Here is a 23,027-nt window from a genome sequence, read left to right on the forward strand (position 1 = left end):
GTAGAGTTGTCAGATTTAGCAAATAAAAAATATAGGATTCTCAGTTAAATTTGAATTTCAGATCAATGGCAAAAAAGTTTTTGAAATCTGCTAAAAACTTCTTTGCTGTTAGTCTGAAACTGAAATGTAACAGTATCCTAGATTTTATCTGAAAACTCTTATGTGTAGTGTTGCAAGTGATTGTCAAACCTTAGTGTGCATCAGAGCCAGTTGGAAAGGTTTACTAACATAGCGGCCCAGGGGCTGGGGATTTAGCTCAGTGGTTTCACCGTCTGCCTTGCAAGCGCAAGGGCCCCAGTTCGATCCCCGGTACCAAAAAAAAAAAAAAAATAGCATCCTAGGTCCCAACCCTTCAAGTTCCTGATTCAGTGGCACTGGAGTGAAGTGCAAGAATTTCACTTTTTTTTTTGGTATCAGGGTTCGAACTCGGGACCTTGTGCTTGTGAGGCAGGTGGTGGAACCACTGAGCTAAATCCCTGGCCAAGAATTTCATTTTTAATGAATTTTCCAGGAGCCACTGTTGACCTGGTTTGAGAACCATTGCTGTCTCATTAGATTCTCTGAAAGGAGGCCTCCAATTTATATAAATTAGTGATTAGAAGAAAACTTTTGAAGTAGGTACCATGACTCCTTCCATCAGCAAAAGTGCACATGATAAACTTTGCCAGGGAGATGAGGATTATATAAGATCAGGTGCTTGGGTAAAAAAGAAAATACATTTGTCATTGGGTGACAGCTTCAGATAGCTACAGGGCCCCTATGTGTAACATTCTCTCTAGAGGCAGTTGAAGGCTTGGCTTATAGGTGATGTCTGTTTAGGTTGAGTGAAGTAAATCAGACACACAGGTTTAAATATCATATAGTATCTTTCATTTGGGTAAGACAAAGTGCACAACAAAGGATGGATAGAAGGATACAAGAGGATAGATCTCTTGTAAATGGGAAGGGGTCCAAGAGAGCACGTGTGAGAGGAGAGGGAGAAAGAAAGGAGAAAGAAGAATAAAAATATGCTAGGCAAGGAACCTAATAATTTAAATGAATGTAAATATTATATGTCATGAGTTAAGATTAATAACATTGAAAAGAACAGAAAGGGGATTTTGAGGAGGAGGGAGGGAAGTGGAAGGGAAGGGGAAAGGTATTAATAAAAAGAACTGAGCTATTTTATGTACACGTACTCACTCCCCAAGATGATTTTAAACTGCATATATTGCAACCATGTACTAAAAAAAATAAAAGACCATGGCTCTAAACCAGAGCTGTCCCATAGAAACATAATGGGAGCCACATATATATTTTAAAACATTTTAGTAGTTACATTAAGATGATTAAAGAAAAAGGTGAAATTAAATTCAATAATATTTTATTTAACCGAATATATTCATGCTATCATTATCTATGATCATTATAAAATTATTGAGATAATGTATGTCCTCTTTTTCATACTAAGTCTTTGAAATCTGGCTTATATTTTACACTTACACTATATCTCAATTTAAACTAACTATATTCCAAGTAGTCACAAGTGGCTCTTAGCTGTCTTATTGAATGGCTCTACTTGAAACCATTGCCTGACCTTGATCATGAAGGCACAGGCTGACTACAGCCAGGTCGGCTGGTAGAAGCCCCATGATCCTCTGACCACAGACACGGACCAGTTTCCAGGTCAGTTGTACCCTGTGATAGTCCCTGGCCTCACCCTCACCCTCTGTACTCCTGTGTCATTGCTCCATGGGAACCATGAGAATGGAAATCTTCCTGCCAAAAATAATGTACCACTTGAAGAGCTCCTGTTCCTCATTCATATAATTTTAGTGACTGGAGTGTGCAAGCGCAGTGGATATTTTCCTTCAATGGGTGAATAATTGATCACACAAGGAGGCTTAACCAAAGGTTCAGTCCAGGAAACCCCTTTAAGACATTGTTTAATCTGGTTCTAAAGTCCTAAGTGCCAAGGAAACTAACATTTCCCTAGCATAGCTTTCTTGATTGTTTGCATTTTCTTTGGAGGAAATTAGCTGTGTGTAAGAAACACAAGTAAAAGAGAAGAAAAATCACCGAAAGTTAAAAGGGCAAAAGTCTTCAACTCTTGAGCATAAAAATAAACACCATGCTATAATTGAAATCTTTGTTCATATTTTATCATAGGTCTATGGCATTTAGTTATGAAGATATCCACATTTTTAGTAATTTTATATTTGATAGTAGAAAAATTATCAAATGTATCACTCTGCGGGAAAATTAGAAATATTCACAGAATTTTTTTTTTTTTTTGGCACCAGGGATCTTACTCAGGTCCTTGCGCTTGCACAGCAGGTGGCGAAACCACTGAGCTAAATCCCCGGCCCCAGAATTTTTAATATATCAGGTCTGTTTCTTAGTCTAAAAAGGTTCAGTTAAGTTTCAGCTGTGAGTTCAGAGACCTAAGGAGACCCTAGGGCTTAGCTATTTTTATGGAAACACAAAGCAGCACGTAGAGGATTCTAAAGCTATGAGCACTGTGATTTGGAATTATGTTTGAGGTCTGAGACATGGGTTAAATTTAACTTAGATCATTAACCAGATGAATTTTAGGCTAGAATTTTAGCTGTAAACAATCTGACAGTGTGATTGGCAGCCTCTCATTATAGAGACATACTGATTAATTAACACAGAGCTTAATTAATTTTGTAAGGCAAGGAACAGTATTTCTTTGCAGTGAAAGTCAATATTTGAATACTTGGAGCCCCTGTTCAGAGTTAATTTCACTCAGATATTTAGCTCATTTTAAATTTTCAGTTCTTGGTAAATGTGATACGCTTCCAACTATTAAAGCAGTTGGGAATATTTATGATATTCTACCTCAAGTAATTTTTGGAAGAATGTGAAATGCAAATGAGAACATTCTTTTATTCTCACTTCAATTTCAAAACCATGTTATTTTATTGTGTGGGTTAGGATGTTAAACCACATCGTTAAAGGCAAAGATGTATATGGAAACTGTTGAACTCCCCCTACTTTTGTTAGGAATCATCAGTGTACATTTAAGTCACTGTGCCATTGTAAAAGCCTGGAGAATTATTTCCTTAAAAATTGGAGTGATTCTTAGGAACTCTGCAGAACATTCATTCCCTTGGTATTTGACCTAGCAATAATCTCTACTCTGTAAATGAACCAAAATGCTATGTTTTCTTCGGTCTGGAAAAGCAGTTTACTGTGAGGATCTGAGGAGAGCTCAGAGATTGGAAACTGGTCTGGATTCTGTCTCCATCTGAGAAAGAAACTGATGGCTGCCAAAGGAGCTCAAGGCAAAGACTGAGTTTCTAGGCAGTCACTTGGACCATCTAAAGCCTGCGCTCAGAACAACAAACCAAGTTGCCCTGGTTGGGTGAGGAAGACAGCCAGCCGAGAACATGCATGGGCCAAGTGCACAGCACAGAGGCACAGAGAGAGATGGGCCAAAGTGGGAGGCAGGGCTCATGACATCAGGCACCTTAGATGGAAGTCCAAGAAAGATATAGGGTATCATTTTTTTTTCCTTTGGGTGAATCAAGAGCTAGAGCAAAGATTGAGGAGTGCATAAAAGGCAAAAGACAGAGAGCAGAAAGGAAATGATAGCCTTCTGAAAATGTCAGAAAGGACCTTGGGAATCAAGGAAACAGCTCCTAGAATCAATTGAGCATCTTGACAGACTTAACACTCATGACATTCTAACTTTACCTCAGTTATTTTGCTTCAGCTTTTGGAACAATTCTCTCCAAGGTAATTTAGCAATTATTTAAAATAGCTTTTAAGTAAATGATACTTAAAAAAAAAAGGAGATATCACTCCTTTTGATTCAAAAGAGAGAGGAGCAGTGTTTCCTTAGTCCTTGAGAATCAGGTTATTAGCACATCTAAAGCCCAGGCAGAACCAGTGATTCGGAATGGAAGGAGGGTGAAGTACTCAGGGAGAGTATCAGGGTTACCTGTGGATACTGAGGCTGAGGGCCTGCTCTTCTCACCGAAGCAACCGAAACATTAGTTCTCAAGCATCTGTGACAACTTAATACTGTACATATAAACCACGGGCATGCAAAAGGGATACATTTTTTTTTTGCTAACAAACATAAGCTGTGACCTTTGGTTGGCATCCATGTTCAGGAAGAGGACGGAAACTAGATTAAAACTGTCCTAAATATCTTCCTTTTTTAGTTTTAATAAATTATTATGTTCAGTTTGTCATTAGGAGAACATACATGTACAAGCTTTAAATGGTTGCCTCCTAGTCATATTAATTAATTGCTTAATTGGGCTCTTGATTGAATCCTTTTCTATGCATAGCATTATGATTTACCAAGAAATATGAAATTTTAAGGCTTCATAAATCTAGTTTCTCTCAAAAGATTGACTGTTTTTCTCAGTCTTTCCCAAGTTTTCCTCTATTTCTTACCTCCCCTAAATATTTAACATCTAAGTATTTCTTATCTACTACAAGGGATGATTGAAAGATATCATAAATGTTTTAATTATAAAATAATTTTATTACAGTAAAAGTCACATTGCCAACAATGGAATAAGTGGATTCCAAGTGAGGAGGACTAATGGCAATGTGTCTTTTTCTATATTAAAAATTATAATGTAGGGCTGGGGATTTAGCTCAGTGGTTCCGCTGCCTGCTTCGCAAGAGCAAGGACCCGAGTTTGACCCCCGGTACCAAAAAAAAAAATTATAGTGTAAACACTGACTGTATTTTATGACCACGCTTCTTGATCAATAGTTTATGGCAATTTTTATCAAATAAAAACATTATGGTGTGTCTTCATCCAGCTTATTCAATTGATCTGGCACCATGTGACTTTTGGCTTTTTTCCAAAATCAAAATGAACACAAAAGGTGAACATATTGAGTCAATTCAGGTATAGAGTCATACATGACAGTGCAACTAAAGACACTCATGAAGGAGGACTTTCAGAACTCTTTCAGAAAGTGGCCGGAATGATGGGATAAGTGTTCAAAGCAAGGAGGAGTATTTTGAGGGGGATTAATGGCTATCTGTCTATTATAATAACAATTTAAAAAAATTAAACATCAACAATATTTTATCATACCTTATATAGTAATTATTTCATTTATACTATATTTTTCTATACACTCAATAATTCATATATAATATGTATGTATATATCTAGTATTGAACTCTAGACTCATCCCTAGTTGCTACCTCTCTCTCCAATTGGGTATCTAATAGATATTTTAAACATAATATTTTCAAATCAAAACACGTAAGTTTTCTCTAAAACCTCCTCTTCTCTGTTATTCCAGTCATACAAATTATTTCGTGCAATAAACATTATTGGGTATATCTGAAATGCCAGATAATTGCTTAAAAACATCAGTAAACACAAAGGAGGAGAGGAGGAAGAAAATAAGCAGTAAATGAAACGATGAAGGAAATTACCTAGTGTGTCAGAGGGTAATGAGTGCTTTGTAAGAAAGAAAAAGAAAGTAATGTCAGAGGTAAATTGAGGCCAGAAGCATTAAGTAAGGTGGTGGAGGATGCTACAAAGGTGACATTTAAGCAAAGACTTGACATTGGTGAAGGAATTCAGCATGCAGATAGCTGAAGGAAGAAAGTTCCAGTTAGAGGAACTAACCAGTGCAAAGGGTGGAAGGTAGGGGCCTGCTGGACACACTCAGGAAAGAGTTGGGGTAAGGATAGTGGAGCAGGGGGAGGAGAGATAAAAATAGGAGGTAACATCAGAGAGGGAGAAAGGCCAAGTTGCTGTAGATCATTGCAAGAACTTTGTCTTTTATTGGCGAGAAATGGAGAGCTATTTGAGAGTGACACGATCTTACTCATGTTCTTGGGGATCACTTGACCTTTGATCCAAAGTAAGTTTTAAGAAGGCAAGGTTGAGAGTAATGGCACTAGTTAGGAGGGTAGGGAATAATGATTATATATTCCAGGATACTAGTGGAAGAATGAATGCATTTTCAGAGTACAGTCTATGATATTTTCAGATAAAAAACATGTAGGAATTGAACAGCAGGAAAAGAATTCAAGGAGGAGGTCATCAATATCCGGCAACTAAACAACTGGAATTATGAAGTTGGCATTTACTGAGCAGTGAGGATTGTTGATGAAAATATTCTAAGTGAAATGGTAATTTTTTCACAAGCTCAATACTGTCCAAATTTAGAAACAGAATAGTTCTAGCTCCCCCAAAGACTTCCTTGTTTACATCCTAGCACTGTGCACCCAAAGTAAACCAGTATACTGACTTCTGATTTCATAGATTTCTTTCTAGTTTTTTAACTTTACATAAATGAAACAATTAACATGTACACTTTTGCATCTGGCTTCTTTCTCTGATATGATGTTTGTGAAATTTATCCATGCTATTGTATTCAGAAGAGTTCATTTATTCTTATTTCTGTACAGTATTTAACTGTATATTATAACATCCCAAGGCTATATTTTCATTTTCTTAGTAAGGCCATATAACAATTAATTTTTTAATGTAGCAAAATTAATTTTTTTCACTGTGTAATTCCTTAATTTCTGCATATTAGTGCTTTACCAGCATTATAACCATAAGAACACAATCCCAAGTAACGTACTTTTTAGTTTGAGGCAATCACAGTTTACGGACTTACTTGTATTAGATAAGATTAACCTGTTCAAAACTTAATGGATTTTAAAAAATTAACATAAAAACAGGAATTGATACAATTAAACAAAAACTTCAAGATCTTATTTTAAAAATTCTTAGATTATAATATTTTTTTCAGGCTATAATTACCTGCTCTATAACCCCCAATTTTTATGGTTCAATTTGACTACATCATTTATAAACCTTTTATACCTTTAAGAAAATATAAATGAAAATAACAATTTCTTTCCAAAGGTTTGGAGTTTTCCAAATTTCAAATACCCCTCTCATTTAATAATCTTAGCTTATCTGATATGTGATTTTGGTATCCTGTTTAAGAAAAGTTGTCTATGTCAGAGTTACAAAGATAATCTATATTTACATCGAGAAACTGTGTAACTGTGTCTTTCAAATTTAGATCTATAATGCACCTGGAATTCACCTAAGTATATGGAGTGAGATAGAGGGCAAAATTCAGTTTGGTTTTATTCAGTTAGTTGTAGTGCTGTTGAAAAGAACATCTTTTTCAACTGCAGTGCAATATCTTTCATTTTGCAGTTGGATATATGGGATGTGTCTGTGGATTTTCAGTTCAGTTTTTACTGTTGCCTATCTTTGGATAGACTTGTAAAGCTTTTTACTATAGCTTTTTATTAAGTTTTGGTATTTGATTGTGTGAGTCTTCCAACTTAGTTCATTTTTGTTTAAGTTTGTTTTGCCTATTTTTAGATGTTTGCATTTCTCTATAAATTTTATAAATAACTTGTCAACATAAATTTGAAAATATCATTTTGATTGTGATTTCTTTAAATCTAGAGAGGTCAATAAGAGGAGCTATTGGCATCTTGACAGTAAATCTTCCATGCTAGTGTTCCATGTTAGTTCTCCACTCTATGAGCATATTATATTTCTTCATTTTCTTTAGGTTTCCTTCAGTTTGGCACAGTCTGTTTTGTAGTTTTCTAGGCAGATGTCTTACATTTCTTGGTTTGATTTATTCCAAATATTTTATGTTTACTAGTGCTATTGTAAATAGTGTCTTTTTGAAAATCTGTTGTTTTTAAATCTGTTGCATTTATATAGAAAATGAATTGACAATTTTTTATGTGTATCATTCATGTATCCAGCAATGTAGATGAGTTCACTTTTTAACTCAAGTAGTTCAGCTTTAGATTTATGTGCTCATTCCACATACACAATCATGTATCTATGAGTAATGAACTTTAGAATTTTTCCTTTTTTATCTTTATGTATTTTATTTCCCTTTCTCCATTTACTTCCCTGGAGAGTATCTTTGTTATTTTATGATACTGCATAAAACTGGGATGCTTAATTCATGTCTCATCTTACATACGAGGCTTACTATATTTCACCACTGTAATGTTTTCTACAAAGTTTTGTGGCCATTTTTCATCAAATTCAGAAAATTTCCTTTTCTTATTTATTTTAAATTATAATTCATTTAAAAATACTTTCCTCCCATTTTTGGAATGATCAAAATGTTTTCTTTAGTTTCTTCATATAGAGAATTGCATTGATCGATTTTTTGTTTTTCTTTTGTTTTTTGAAACAGAGACTCGCTGTGTAGTCCAGGCTGGCCTTGAATTCACTATGCAGCCAAGGCTGGCTTCGAATATGTGGCAATCCTCCTGCCTCAGCCTCCCTAGTGCTGGGATTATAGGCACGTACCCCCCCCCCCCAGCTGCATTGATCAATTTTTAATAGTTACACCAATCTTGCAATCTTGGAACAAATCCAACATGATTCAGATATATTACTTCTTGTACCATGCTGGGGCCAGTTTAATAATATTATATTTGAAAGCTTTATGTATATGATTTGGAAAGATGTTGCCTGTCATTTTCCTCTCTTATAATGTTCAAATCACATTGTCCATGGTTCAGCTGTGAGCGCCAGACTAGGTGCTGGCACTGCCAAGGCCAGGTGATTGTACTATGCCATCTCCTGCCCGTCAGTGGCTGGCTTTTTCTTAGTCCTTCTTTTTGTGAAGTGTTAACAATATTAGACCACAGTGCAGTAATCTAAGATACACAGCTTTTACAATTACGATGACTTTCTGGATCAGGAGGTTGTAAGAGAATGTTGCCTGCAGTTGAAGAGTGTTGATGTTAACTACTCATTTCATTGTAGGATGTTATGTCAACTGCTGATGGACCAGTGGCAGGATCGTATCACTTAAGACTCTAGGAAGGATACATCAGCTCAAAGGTAATTGCCAGAAACAAGAGGGCCATCCATTCTTCTTTTAGAACCTGAAGCACAGGCCTGTGTTGTCATCCAAAGATATAAAAACATGTCCCCAGATTCATCTGGACCTTTCTAGAAACCTGGGTGGTTTTCTCTTTAGCCTGCTACTTAACTATTCTGCTTGACCTTTAGAATTTATATAGGCACTGTGAGAAGTTCTTGCTAAACCATCAATTCCCCTCTGGGTTATGAATTTAAATTTAAATGGGCTGAAAGCAAAAACTGTGCTTTATTTTTGGTACTGGGGATCGAAAACTGTGCTTTCTTAAGAAGTAGTGACAGAGGGACACAGATTCTATTGGGAACAATAGGAATAAGATGTTGATGCCTTAAAATAAGTAGGCTCAATAGAATTAGAGTTTTTGCAAAACAGCCTGGAATGTTTCTAAAGAAAATAAACTTAAGAAATGTGTAAAAAAGATCATCTGATACAGTGCTAAACACATGAAAAATATGCACTGGGGGAAAAGCCTATGTAAGCAATGTAGGAAAGCATTCATCATACACAGGTATTATTAAATGCATGAAATAAATCACATGGGGGAAAAACCCTACATATGTATATATATAAACCATATGTATATATGTTAAAAATTCAGTGAAAATTACTCATGTAATGGAGACTGTAGAAATAATATGAAAATTTTGATGTCAATATTTCTTCATTAATTTTCTAGAAAATATACTCTCAGATGGAAATATCCTAAAGCATATTTATTCTGTGTTTTTCAGTAAATTACTTGTAAATATCTGATGTATGTGTCTGTGGTCTTTAGTATGAAAAATTTGAGTTAACATAATTATATATTTTTATGCATACCAATGTTTCCGAACTTAACATATAGTCTCTCCTAATTAAACAAGGTGAATCAAAGTGTATTTTTCTCTTGGAAGTAGGGTTAGTATTTATGCAGTATTTATTTTGTTTTGTTTTTACAATTGGGATGACTAGACCATGAAAAAATAAATTTAACTGTTGGGATTTCCCACTAGGCTTGATTTGAATTTTGTTGGTGTATATACTCCATATTCTGTGTAACAATATATTTTTGTATTTGGTGTTATTTTATATTTGATGGAGAGAGAGAGGCTTGTGAATATGTTTTTGAGAAAGGTTAATTGTTTTCACACAACATGTATATTAGCAATATTGTGTTTTTCATATCCTAACAAAACACCTGCATATATCCCAACATAATTGTATATCATTTTAAGTACATAATTTTGCCTAGTTGCTTTCATGTTGGAGCCAATATTATGTCTTACATAAAATATTGTTTTCTTTCCATGAACATTTTACTTTTCATGCTTATGTTATGAAGACTTAATTTTGTGATAATTTTTCTAACACCTGTATCTAAAAATAAACTACACTGCCATGCGTTTCTGATTGCCACAGGTCAGGAAGAACATAACTTGTCTGGAAATGGATATCATTAATTGTAGTAATAAATCTCTCCAAGAGGTATAAATGGTGGAAGGATTTATCAGTAACAACATTATCAAAGGGATTTTTGTTCACAGTGAAGTTGTTTTGGAAACAATAATTATTGGCTGTGATGAGGCAAATGCCTTTATTCTATTCCTTGATTCTGGGATTCAGATTTTCTTTGGTAATCAATATTGCTTTAACTAAGAAGATGAAATAAGGCGATGAAGGAAAAGAAACTATCAGCTTAATGAAAAGAGGAAATTTACTAAAAAAAAAAAAAAGAAAACAAACTGAACATTGTGTAGTGAAATAGCCACAGGGTTTTTTTTTCATACTATTTCAAAGTCATACTAACCTCAAATCATACCTACTATTAATATAAATACTTGTTGCTTTACCCTTTATCAGTTGGCAGGTCTGGACATGGATACTTAATTGAACTGTTTGACTAAGTTAATTCCTGGGAGAAACTCCTATTTTGTGTATGGGTAAATACACACCTATGATAGCATAGCCTGATTGGCAAATTTTAGTTTTTTTCTTTTTTGAGTATGAGCTCTCATCACACAAAATCTAACCAGTGTCACTCAAAGGAGTCTTTCAGTATGGCATATGGGTAGCTCCTTTAGGGAGGTAAAACAACCCTAGAATCCTCTTTGGGCAAAGGAAAAAGGGCTCAGTGTAGAGTGTGACATCTGCTCCTACCCCAGCCCCAAGGTCAGTTCTTTGACTTCAGTTGTTGGTTACCTTCCTTACACTGGAAGCGTTGGTCATGGTGCCCTCCAGTTTGGGTTTCCATTCTAAGGCCCTGCCACGGGTAGTCCCTGTTGAAGACGGAGCCAGGGCAGACTTATTCTCTGCCAGGGGCGACCACTGCACAGTTACTATGTCCTAGAAGATGGAAAAAAAATGAGGCACACCCGTCCCAGTGGCAGCCAATCTACAGCATGGCAAGTGGCATATAAAATGACCTCGGGCAGAGACCTCATTCTATAAAAGAAAGAGCATGTTTCATTGGAGCCCCACTCTCAGGATCAGACATGAGAAGAATAAACATAATCCAGCAGGGTGCAGTTGCAAGTAGTCATGAGAGTGAGAGGTCGTTTTACAGAAACTGAGGCTGAAGAGGTTATAACCATTGCCTAAACCAGCTAACCTGAATTCTGCTTTACCCTACACCTTGCAGCTAGTGGAAATTTATAGAGCAGGGAGTAAGGAAGCCATGGGATAGTGGGAAGATTCTGGAAGGCAACATCAGAGAAGCACTGAGAAAGTAAAAAAAATAAGCAGCTGGCCATGTTAGTGCTGCATGGTACCCCAGAATGAGAGTGTCCATACTCTCACTAGAATCAAAATCTCCCTATGTCAAGATTGTCTCTAGGATCCCCAGCCACTGCAGGCTTCCTCCCTTCAGACCCCAGTGAATTCTCCATCTCTTTTATTGCCATTTAGCCCCTAACACTAACCCTTACTTGAGCTAACCCAAGGGCACTTGTTTTCTTTTTCAAAAATTTTTGTTTTGGTAACAAGTGCTCACCATGCCATAAACAAAGGCAGTATTTCAAAAGCAAAAACAAAACAAAACCACCACCAACAAAACCCTACAAACAGGAATGTAAGTATGGAGCCATAATTACTCCCTATACACACTACAATTACAAAAAAAATGATAGGATGGAAAATTCCCACAGCCCACTAGAGAATACCTTAGAACACAAAAAAGAATCCACAAGGCTAGAGTGCTATGAATAGCTTCAAAAGGCAGACAAAGAAAGTTTAGGTCATTGGGCTTCAGGCTCTATTAAGCTTCTTCCTATTCTAGCAGAAGACAGGAGAAAACATAAGCTGCTGGAGTTACTGTCAAAATTGTCTGTACCAACTCAAGGTAGGATGAGAATATAGGGCAAGAATGTAAATAAAAGGTGGCAAAGACAAGTAGTCTTGAAATTTAGGCTTTATACCCAACAACCTTTGTCTAATACCGACTTCACACAGTATTATTCTGGCCTTCACCTACCTCCTCTGAATTTAGAAACATCTGGACGAAGTACTGAAAATTGACACCTCAAATCTCATGCCTCCTTCGAACTTTCTTCAGAGGTTTTTCCTCGGGGGGAAAAGAGCTCACAGTGCAGAGGGAAGCATATATTCCAAGTGTAACCAAAGAGAGAAGGAAGCTTATCAACAAGGAAAGCCAACAAAAATCAGAACTTCCTAAGTCCAAAACACAATATTCAGCCAGGTGCTTGGAAAGCATTTCTGAAAGGAATTGCTGAAACTATTGCTAAGAAAGCAGCGATAGTTTTACATAAGAAGTCCATTGCTGACTTTCAGCTGGTTGTTGTGAAGTTATGAATACCAATGGTATACTATGGCTGGCAGATTTTCTGATCCATCAGTGCCATTGCTCAATCAACAGTCACATACTTTGAATATCACTGCTGGTTATGTCATGGTTTCTGTATCTATTATGCAAAATGAAAAGATATTCTTATTTAGGCAGACTTGTATATACAAGGAGAAATACATTGTTCCTAAACATTTGCTAAGTGTTTTACTAATGAATTCATAACAACATTCCAAGTTTCATTTCCTACAATGTTTTTAATTTGTTTTTTCTTTCTTAGCAGAGATGAAAAAGAAAAAGATAATTCCAGGACCTTTTGTCTATTACTCAAAGTTTGTTCCCACTTCTCCGCTTTATCTCCCCTTACTCTCCTGTGGTACAGCTGGACTGGGCTCTTCAGTAGCTCCTTAATCTGCTTGGCCTATTATGTACTTATGAGTTTACAAAATGTCACCCTTACTTCTGATTTTTTTGGTCAGTTTCTTCTGGAACACTTAGTTCTGGCCGCCATAACAAAATTCCATAGACTGCTATTAAATTGGATTAATCAATAAACGTGTTATTTATACTTCTGGAGGATGGGAAGTTCAAGGTCTGAGTGCACAGGTGTGATATTTGGTGAGTGCCTTCTTCCTGGTTTGCAAGTGGCTGCTTATTGCTAGATCTTTCCAAGACTATGAGGTCCTCTCTCTCATTTCTTCCTATAAGGGCACCAAACCCACCCATGAGGGCTCCATGACTTAATTACTTCCGAAGGACTCTAGTTTCAAATATCATCACATTGGTAATTAGGACTTCAACAGACGAATTTGGAGGAAGAACAAACATTTATTCCATATATCTGGTGACACTTAAATACAAAAACTTTTCTTGTCAGAGGCTAACAAAGGAAGACCAAAAGTTCCAGGCCGGGCTGGGATGTAGTGGTAGAGCACCTCTTGGTTCAGCCCCCGTCACCACACACACACACACACACACACACACACACAAAGTTTTTCTTTAACTCATATTAGTTTTAAATAACTTTGTCAAAATATAGTTGAAAAGTAGAAAGTCATTTAACTCTGTGGACTATGCTTTGTTCCATCTATTCTGTGTTCATATTTATCTGGGGATGACCTCAGCTAACAAAGTAGATTTCCCTCTCCCAGAAGGATTATGGCCAGAAGTAAAGACGGAAGGGTCCCAGAAATCAGGGTAGCATCAAATGCTGAGCAAGACCCAAGCTCAGAAGGAGGAAATGTTGTGCTTACAAAACCAACTTTAAAAGACAAACATAAGCACACCAAAGCAAAATAACAAGTGATCATTAGCAGCTGCATTTCTTCAATGTTTAAACTAGTAGTAAACAGGACTATCTTTGGAACATGATTTCTCTGTAAAAACACACATATCTATTTAATAGAACCACAAAGATTAGTTAACAAAAAATTAGCTAAGAATCATCAGATTTCATTTTTTCAATTGGGTTGTAATTCACAAGTTAATCTGTTGGGAAAAGAAATAACCTTTCCATTCAATGGTGGTGGGAATCAGTCATTGTAGGGTTCCCAGGAAGATTCTGAAAAGTCTTTGTGTATGTAGGGATTTAGGCTGCAGTTTTCCAAATCTGTTAAGTGTGTGAGAAGTGGAGTTGATAGCCTTTTATTTTCCCCAAAAGCTATAAAAGTTTATGAACTTTCCTGAGGATATAGACATAAACCTATAATAGTTTCCAGTGGGACAATATGAACAACAAACGGTTGATGTAGAACTGAATTATAGCCCAAAGTATAAGATAAATATACATGAATTCATACTGATATAAATAAATGATGGAATAAATATATTGAAGAAAAAGAAAAAATATTTGCAGTATAATTCTAAATAATAATTTATAGCCTTTCTCTCCTCCATGAGATGGAGTCTGATCTTTCTCCACCTGGAGTGTGGGCTAATTCGAGTGATTTTCATCCAAAGAAGAGTATGGTGACAGTGACTTTGCAGTAGAGAAACCTGGGAGATGTGATTTTAAGGGATCAATCCCAACATCAATCAGAACCCTTGTCTAAATGGCCCTTCTCCCCTCAAATCCATAACCACATGGGAAACCCATCAGTCAAAACCAAATGAGGGAAATCTACAGCCCTTTCCTGGAATCCTTTCCACCTGTCTTCACATCTGTCCAAGCCAAGAAGCCTAAGAAATTGCCACAGAGGAGGCGTGACACAGATGTTGTGCAGTACTATCCAGAATGGGAATCTGAAATAGAAAGGCACTTGCCCCTAAACTAGTGAAATTTGCATAAAGCCGGAGTTTAGTTAATGGTAATGGACCACTGCTAATTTGTGGTTTTGACAAACACACCGATTATGGGAACACGGGCTGAGGGATGTAGTTAACTGCCTGTAATATTTTTGTAACCTTTCGTCAGTCTCGAATTGTTCAAAGATAAAAAGTTTATTAAACGACAAAAACAAAGCAAAAGTTGAACTTAGGCTGCAAGTGGGAACTTGCTCAAACGCAGCAGCAAATGTCTCTCTTTAGCACAGGTCTCCGCGGAGAGGCCTGCGGGGACACCTTCCGGTCCTTGTGCCCTGGGCGTGCCCCACCGGCGGGAGCCAGGCTCCTCCCCGGAGTCGCCCTGGCGCCGGACTCTGCCCGGGACAAACCCGTCGGGGCGGAGCCCAATCAGCGAGCAGCTCCGCCGGCTCCCACTCTAGCCCGGGGGAGCCTAGCGGAGGAGCGGCCAGGACCCAGCGCGGGCGAGCGCTCTCCCAGGTAGGCGACCCCTGCCGTGCGTGCCAGGGGCGTGGGGTCCACGCGCGCTCGGAGCGGGTGTCCCGGCAGAGCTCAAGGCGCCAAGAACATTTCCTGGCGAAGGGTATTGACGAAGAGGCTTTTCCTCCCAGCAGCCCTGCCGTAGTGTCAGATTCACTGGTGAGACCTCGTCTCAGCCCGGCTGTTAGTTTAGGTTGTTGTTAACCAGGCCCTTTAAGGTCCGGGTGATTTCTCAGCTAATTTCGGGGGCCTTGGGGTGAAGCCCTCTGAAAAGCGCTGTCGCTTGTTAACTCCAGAGCGGGCGACCCTGCGTCCGCAATTTTTAACGGCGAAGAGGAGCCCAGGCGGCTGCCTAGTCCTTCTTTCATTCATTCGCAGACTTCATAGTTGTTTCATGTGGAGAATCAAAACTCCTCCCCTTTTTTGGTCTATAAAGACTAGATGAAAATTCAGAATATAAAAGGGAATTATTTTGCATTTGCAGTAGGGAAAAGGCGATCAGCCCTTGTGGTTTTACCTGATGCCATTAAATATTCAGCTCTATGGAAGACTGGTTTTCCAGAAACTTGAGCCGGGCTGGAGCCTCGGGTGGCCAGCGCACAGGAGGTCTGCTGTTGGTGAGCAGCACTGTGTGGGGTTGCTCCTCCCCCTCCCTACTACTCAGTTCGGGACTGAAGGCGCTGTGCCCCAGGCAGGGAAGTTCCTCCTGCAGCTCCTCAACTAACTATTTACCCAAATAATGAAAACGGATTGCACTTCCCTGGGACCTAGGCAAACTTCCTGAGAAAGTTCTTACCATTCCTTATGTACAAAATAAATTGAGCCCCTAAGGACTTTTGAAATGATTATAGATAATGTTTTTTGAATTACTAATAGGCCTGTTGTGGTTAGCTTGGTTATTTACAATGTGCTTAACAGTGGACTTTGATTGCAATCCAAATTTTAACCAACGCTGAAAAATGTAAGCTAAGCTCTGGAAAAGGAGGAGCATATTTTCTTGGGATGATGATTGAAAAAGAAAAAAAAAATTGAAGATTTTAAAGGAAACCTAAAATAGCTTAATTCTAATTTCATGCAGATTAAATGAAAACTAAATGTATAGTTCTGGATGCCAGTGATCTAGGGGAAAATGAACAAAATGCAAAATAAGAAAATTCTATCCATCCAATTATTTTTTCCTTTAAACTAGAAAAATATGACAATTATTACATTTTCTCCCAGAGTGGAAAAAAATCAACTTTTTTGAAGTTATTTTTACCTTTTGTTCTTTTTTAAAAAGCTACTCTGTTGGAGGTACCATTCATACATCATAAAGTACACCTCAGTTTGCAATTCAATGATTTTTAGTACATTCACACAATTTTGCAACCATCACTACAGTCCCATTTTAGATCATTTTACCATTTCTCCAAAATTCCTAGTGTCTGCTTGCAGTCACTCACCATTGCCACCCCTGCCCTAGGCAACTCCTGATCTACTTTCTGTCTCATTAGATTTGCCTTACCTGGGCATTTCATGCAAAGGGAATCTATGTGATCTTTAGCTCCTGGCTCGTTTCACTTAGGTTATAGGTTTTGAGGTTCATAAATGTTGTACCCTGTATCCATTTTTATTGGTTCATTTTTATTGGTAACCAGTATTCATTCCATCTGATAACTATGCTACATTTCGTTCACTAGTCAGTGGGCACTTCTGCAATTACATTTAAGTAGTAAGATACGTTGGTCTGACTTTCATGACAGCATAATTGGAAAATAACTTAAATGAATGAACTTCTTATTTAATGTTTTGATTCAGTATGATAATTTAAAATGTTAGTATCAAGTTAAATATGCAGGTTCGTATATTATTATTATTATTTTTGGTAACAGGGATTGAACTTAGGACCTTGCACTTGCGAGGCAGGCGGTGGAACCACTGAGCTAGATTCCTGGCCCTGCAGGTTCATATAAAGTAGTGGCATTTCCTAAGTAGAATTTTCTAGAGAACCAAGTAAGTAGGAACCTCTTAATATTGTGAGAATGTTGACTTTTGGTGTATTTCCATTAGGCGTTAGGAACCTTGAACATCATGTCTCAGTCAGAATTGTTGTCTTTTATATCACCATTTCTGCTGCATTGTGCTAATGACAGGTACATTTGAGGCAGGGGACATCACACTTGACAACTTTTACTTGTAGGGATTTCTCTTATTAGGCAGAAACCCATCGAATGTGGCAAATTCTGTGAACCTAATGAGAAGATGATGTTTTTCTGAATGCCTTTCAGTTACTACTCAAATTGCAAACTCTTATTGTGGAAAAAAATTAAAATAACCTGAAGTCTGTTTTATTGGCTACATAGAATGCAACAGATTTTTAAACACCTAAAATTTTAAAACATGATTGCCTAAGTCAAATAATATAGTTTTCCCAAGGCTGAATGTGTTCATTTACAACAGTGTTTTTCTGCTTGAAGTGTCAGAACAGCTTCCTGAGCCTCCTAGGTGAGAATATTACCATTTGGATGACCTGTGATTAGATGAAGCGAACAATCTTAGTGCGTAGCATTCTCTTTTTTCCTTTGGTAAAGGCTTTAAAAACGATGCACTTTTCTCATGTTAGAATGACAGTTTCATTCCACGTGTCTCCTGAGAGGTATGTTCTGTACTCAGGAATCCATCTTCATCTTTCTCCCTTTCATATAATTCAGGAATTGGGGTGGAAACATTCACCACGCTATGTGGCCCCACCAAGAGGAATAAGGCTTGATTAGCACAGAGGAGTGAGAGACTTCTAACTATTTTTGTGAGTTCAATTATATTGTCATGATCTGGTATAAGGGAACTTGGTGTTATCCAGGACAAGTACTGCTTCTCATCTCTGTGTTTTCTGTGATCACCTGGATTTTGGGAGAATGCTGCTTCTGATAAGCTGGAAATCTTCATGACACAGAAGGGTGAGCAGATATGGTGTCAAAAAGATGGTCTTGACTGTTTCACTCCCTGAATGGGTTTTGTAGTTATTGACCCAACAGTCTACGTGCAAGTGAAAAAATATGAAATAAAAGATATATTATGAATCTCAAAAGCTGTTAGGAACGGGATAGGTAGATGAGAGAAGGTTCACAAGTTCCATTTAAATCCTGTATTTCCCTGAAAAATAAGACCTAGCCGGAAAATAATCAGCCTTGACAACTAGAGATCAAAAATGCCAGGCCCAATCTCCCTGTCCTTGCTTTTTCTGCCATCACTATTCTCTTGCTCAGTGGCCACTCTGTAAAGCAGGTAAGGCTGATCGGGACTGTTTTTTTTTCTTTTTTTTTGGTACCAGGGATCGAACTCGGGACCTTGCACTTGCAAGGCAGGCGGTAGCACCACTTTGCTAATTTTCATTGGGTGTTTGTACCTGTACATGATATATCTTGGTTCTTATTTTTTTCCCCATTACCTGTGCACCCTTCACCCCCTCCACCCTTCCCTATTTACATAGATTTCATTTCCGTTTTTTTTCTTTTCTCATAGTTTTTTGGGACTGGTATTTTTGATCTCTAGTTTTCAAGACTGATTATTTTCCAGCTAGGTCTTATTTTTGGGGAAAGAGGGTCTTTTGCAGATATTCTTATAATTCTTATATATTGTAGTGTATTTCCTTCTACTTTTTTGCCTTAGTAAATTGTGCTTGTGATTAACTTTTTAAAGATGTTTTAAAGATTTTCTTTGCTTCTGTCATCAGACTGGATGTCAACTTGCATGGACTATTGTTGTAGCATTTATAGTTCTATCTACTTGTATACCTATTAGTATTCCACTTGCCATTTCTTAGTCCTTTGCTTTTTTTTTTTTTTGTCCATTTACATGTTTTTGTGGTCAATAATAAAAAGCGAAGTAAAACGAACCCAGTTAATTGTAGCTTCCAGGTAGTTATAAAATCAGTGAAGTTTCTTGGATTTTGAAATTTCAGTTGTACTTTACTTGTTCTATAGTAGTAGGTTTTATATTTTTAAAATAAAAGTACCATATACAAATTTACTATTTAAGTTTTAGCAAATTGTTATAATCATGGAATCACCATCAAAACACAAAACAGTTATGATGCTTCCCCCCAACAGCTCCCCCAGTTCTCTTTTGCAATCAGTCTTTACCCTACTCCCAGTTCCAAGCAGTCACAGTTCTGTCTCCAGTTCCTATAGTTTTGATTTTGTAGAATGTTTTATAAATGGAACCATAGGGTATGTAGCTCTTCGAATTTGGCTATATTTAGTCAGCATAATGTATTTGAGATTGTATCCATGTTGCTGTGTGTATCAGTGGTTCATTTCTGTGTTAGTCAGCTTTCTGGCACTGTAACCAATAACCTGAGGTAACTTAGAACAGGTTTGTTTTGGCTTACAGCTTTGAGGTTGCAGCCCATGATCAATTGGCCCTGTTGCTTTGGAGCCTGTGGTGAGGGAGAACATCATGGAGGAAGTGTATGGCAGGGCAAGCTGCTTACCTCATTGCCAGAGGAAGAGGAGGGGGCTGGGGTCCCACTGACCTCTTTAAGGGTTGGCCTCAATGACCTGAAGACCTCCTGTGAGGCCCTACCTCTTAAAGGTCTACCTCTCCCAAGTGCCTCAATGATGACCATTAAGTTCCCTCATGGGAACTTAAGGGACATTCCTGATTCAAATTATAGCAATTTATTTTTATTGTTGAGTAATAGTCACCTGTTGATGAATATTTGAACTGTTTCAGTATTTGGCAGGTATGAACATTTATGTTCAGATTTTGTGGAACATAAATTTTCACTTCACTTGAGTAGACACCTCAGAGGTTTCTGGGTTGTATAGTTTGTATTTAACTGTGTAGAAAACTGTCAAATGGTTGTCCAAAGTGCCTGCTTATTTTCCATTCCCGGTAGCAATAGACAGGGGTTCCAACTGCTTCATATCCTCACTGATACTTGCTATTAACTCCACCCACCCCGTGGCTAATTTTTAAAGTGAAGTAAATTATGTTATGCCTAAAATGCTCTGGGATGAGTCTAGAGAGCTATAGCTATTTTATAAATTCCTAAAGCTACTTGCTCTTAAAATATTTCATAAAGCCGTACAGGAAATGTTCCCAAAGAGCACTGTGTAAAAGTTTTAAGTGACTATGCTATATGTCACCAACATCTGCTTCTTTTCATATTTTCTTCACTGACAAATTATAACTGGCTTTCAGGTTGATTTGTTATCTGAAGACTTCAAAGCAGGAGAAATAATTGGCTGAATGAGTCAGAAAGGACCTTAGGCACTGGCATCTTCAAATGATGTCCTAGAAGCAAATGTCCACAAGTTATGAATACTAAATGTAATTATTTAATATTAATTTAATATATGTCATGTGTCAGATACTCCATTAAGTACTTTTAATGCATTGTCTCATTTAATCTCCCATAACGCTAAGGGGAAGTACACATCTTCAGCTGAAGTTTTCAGATGAAGAAGTTGAGGCCTAGAGAGTTGCAATAATTTCCCAAAGCTGTCCACCCAGAAAGGAAGTAGAAAAGATTCTTCTAGGCAGTACCTATGAAGCCAGATCCTCATTTTTTAGCCATAAAACGAAATCACCCCTGTTCATAGAATCAATCTATTGGCACAACATATGCTCAAGCTTCTGAAAAGCACATCTGGAATCTAATATCTGCAGTCCCTTGACTATTACTGGAGTTTTAGGGCAGAACTCTGGCCCCTGAACTCCCAGGAAGGATGAAAAAATAGGCTCAGCGGTCATCTCAAAACACTAATCAAGGAGACGAATAGTGGTGAAGGGCAAGAAAGGAGCTTTAATCAACACGACAGGCTGAAGAGGTTCCAGTTCTGTCTTGAGGTGCTGACCGAAACCTTGGGGTTTTATAGAAATGGAGAACAAAGGCAGTGAAGGTAATCTTAGTCAAGCCTTGGTCCGGTTGATCAGTATCTCAGGAATGGTTCTGTGAGGTTCTGGGACAGCCATCATTGCTTGAGAGTGCAGTTCAGTTCCCATTGTAAGAGGACAGCTTCTGCGTGTGGGGCCGCTTCGGTTCCATCATGGGGTAAAGGCTCCTGCTTGGGGGATGACCTCATCATATCTGTGAGGCACAGCTTTTTCTGGAATCTGAGGTGACTGCAGGTATAGGACAATGACGGGACTCCTAGACATTGCTTAGGGAGTCTGGAACTGGACATTGTTACAGTTGGTAATTTGGCGTCCCTGAAAATCCCAATAATTTCTTACTCTGTTCTTGGTGTCCACAGACTTGAAAGGTGATGAGATAGGCTGCGTAAATTTAGGCCTAAAAACCCTTTATTACTGGTTATGGACAGACTGTCCATAAGTGATTAATATATGCCGAGAGCTGAGCAAGGATCTGACCTAAAGTTTTTAAGGAGACAAGTATAAAAGTGAAATAAGACAAAGATGACAAGCTTTATCCTGCTTTCAGTTAGCTATTGGATACCAGCTGGCCCAGCCTCTAAGTCCTTATTATGGTGACTTACTTTAGAAACTATTTTGGTTAAGAATCAAGTGAGGATTAGAAATTCACTTATAATGTAGGAGGAGACAAGATGGTAAACTGGAATGAGCCAGCAGACTCACCGTAAAGATCTAGAATCATGGCTTGGGATCTCATAACCATCATTAACTAGCTGTCTTTGCTTAATCTTGCTGAGCTGGTTTCCTCAGTTGTAAAAAGGGAATAATAATACTGACCTCTCTGGGCATATATAAGGATCAGTATAAGAAACATACTCTACTTGGCATATTGTGGGCATTCAACAGATTTTCCTCACTCTTTCTTACACTTTCCTAAATGGGAAGAGAATCATTATTTGCACCTCTTTGCAGTTTAGTTGTCGAACTGAGCACCAGCTAAAACCTTCAGCTGTCTTTCAGAGTTTAGGAATCAATCTGTCTGCGTTTAGGTGGTGAGGTCAACTTACAGCCTTGAAAACATACCATTTCTCTGAGACTTAGTTGCACTGTATATTATGCTGAAGATAAAAACTACTGCACAGTGCTGTAATACTTAGCTTTAACAATATATGGAAAATAATTTGTTGCTAAATGGCACAGTACTTTATCAATAATATATATTTGTACATTATGTTCGTACCAGCACTTCAACCCCCCCCCCAAATAAATAACTTTTATTTCATATGTGAGAATTTTTCTACAGGACTAACTATGATATAAATTTATATGTGTATACAAATGAAAAGCATATGGTTGAGTGAAATTAAGAATATCTTAAATGATTACTTGAAAAAAAAACTTGGGCTCAGTGTTAACATGCATGTTTTTGTTGCGCGATGCATCATTTTGAGGTAAGCTGCAGTCACCTGAGATTTATCCAGCTGACACTGGATGTCACCATTGTGCTGCGCAGTGTAGCTGCAGAACAGGTGTTTCTCTTCAAGGACTTGGAGATGTTAGCCTTTCCTGCCTCATAACCTCATTATCTGGTGGTTATAATTTGTGATTATCTTTTGTTATAGTTTGTGATACCCAAGCTCTATGGAATAATGATAAAGCACAAAAGAACTCTGCTAAAACCATTTGGGGTTCCTGGTTGCAAACTAGAATAATGGGTGAATGATTTGGCAGATGAAAAATTTACTAAA

At 37.7% G+C, this 23,027-nt stretch overlaps 1 protein-coding gene across 10 annotated transcripts in view; it reads left to right on the forward strand.

The window, feature by feature from the left end:
• Ccdc68 (coiled-coil domain containing 68) overlaps nucleotides 1–23,027 on the forward strand; it is a 161,623-nt gene that overhangs the window by 85,441 nt on the left and 53,155 nt on the right. For 7 of the 10 annotated variants that reach the window (XM_087192385.1, XM_087192371.1, XM_021239205.2 and 4 more), the window contains one exon: nucleotides 8,765–8,842. The gene's annotated coding sequence lies outside the window, so the exon portion shown is untranslated. Of the gene's footprint in view, nucleotides 1–8,764; nucleotides 8,843–15,266; nucleotides 15,421–23,027 lie in introns of those variants that run through there. The other 3 variants (XM_021239204.2, XM_021239207.2, XM_087192389.1) reach the window with 2 other exon arrangements.

Source organism: Heterocephalus glaber, unplaced genomic scaffold, assembly GCF_053883595.1.
Source record: "Heterocephalus glaber isolate CG9 unplaced genomic scaffold, H.glaber_assembly_v1.0 deba00000331, whole genome shotgun sequence".
Lineage (NCBI taxonomy): Eukaryota > Metazoa > Chordata > Mammalia > Rodentia > Bathyergidae > Heterocephalus > Heterocephalus glaber.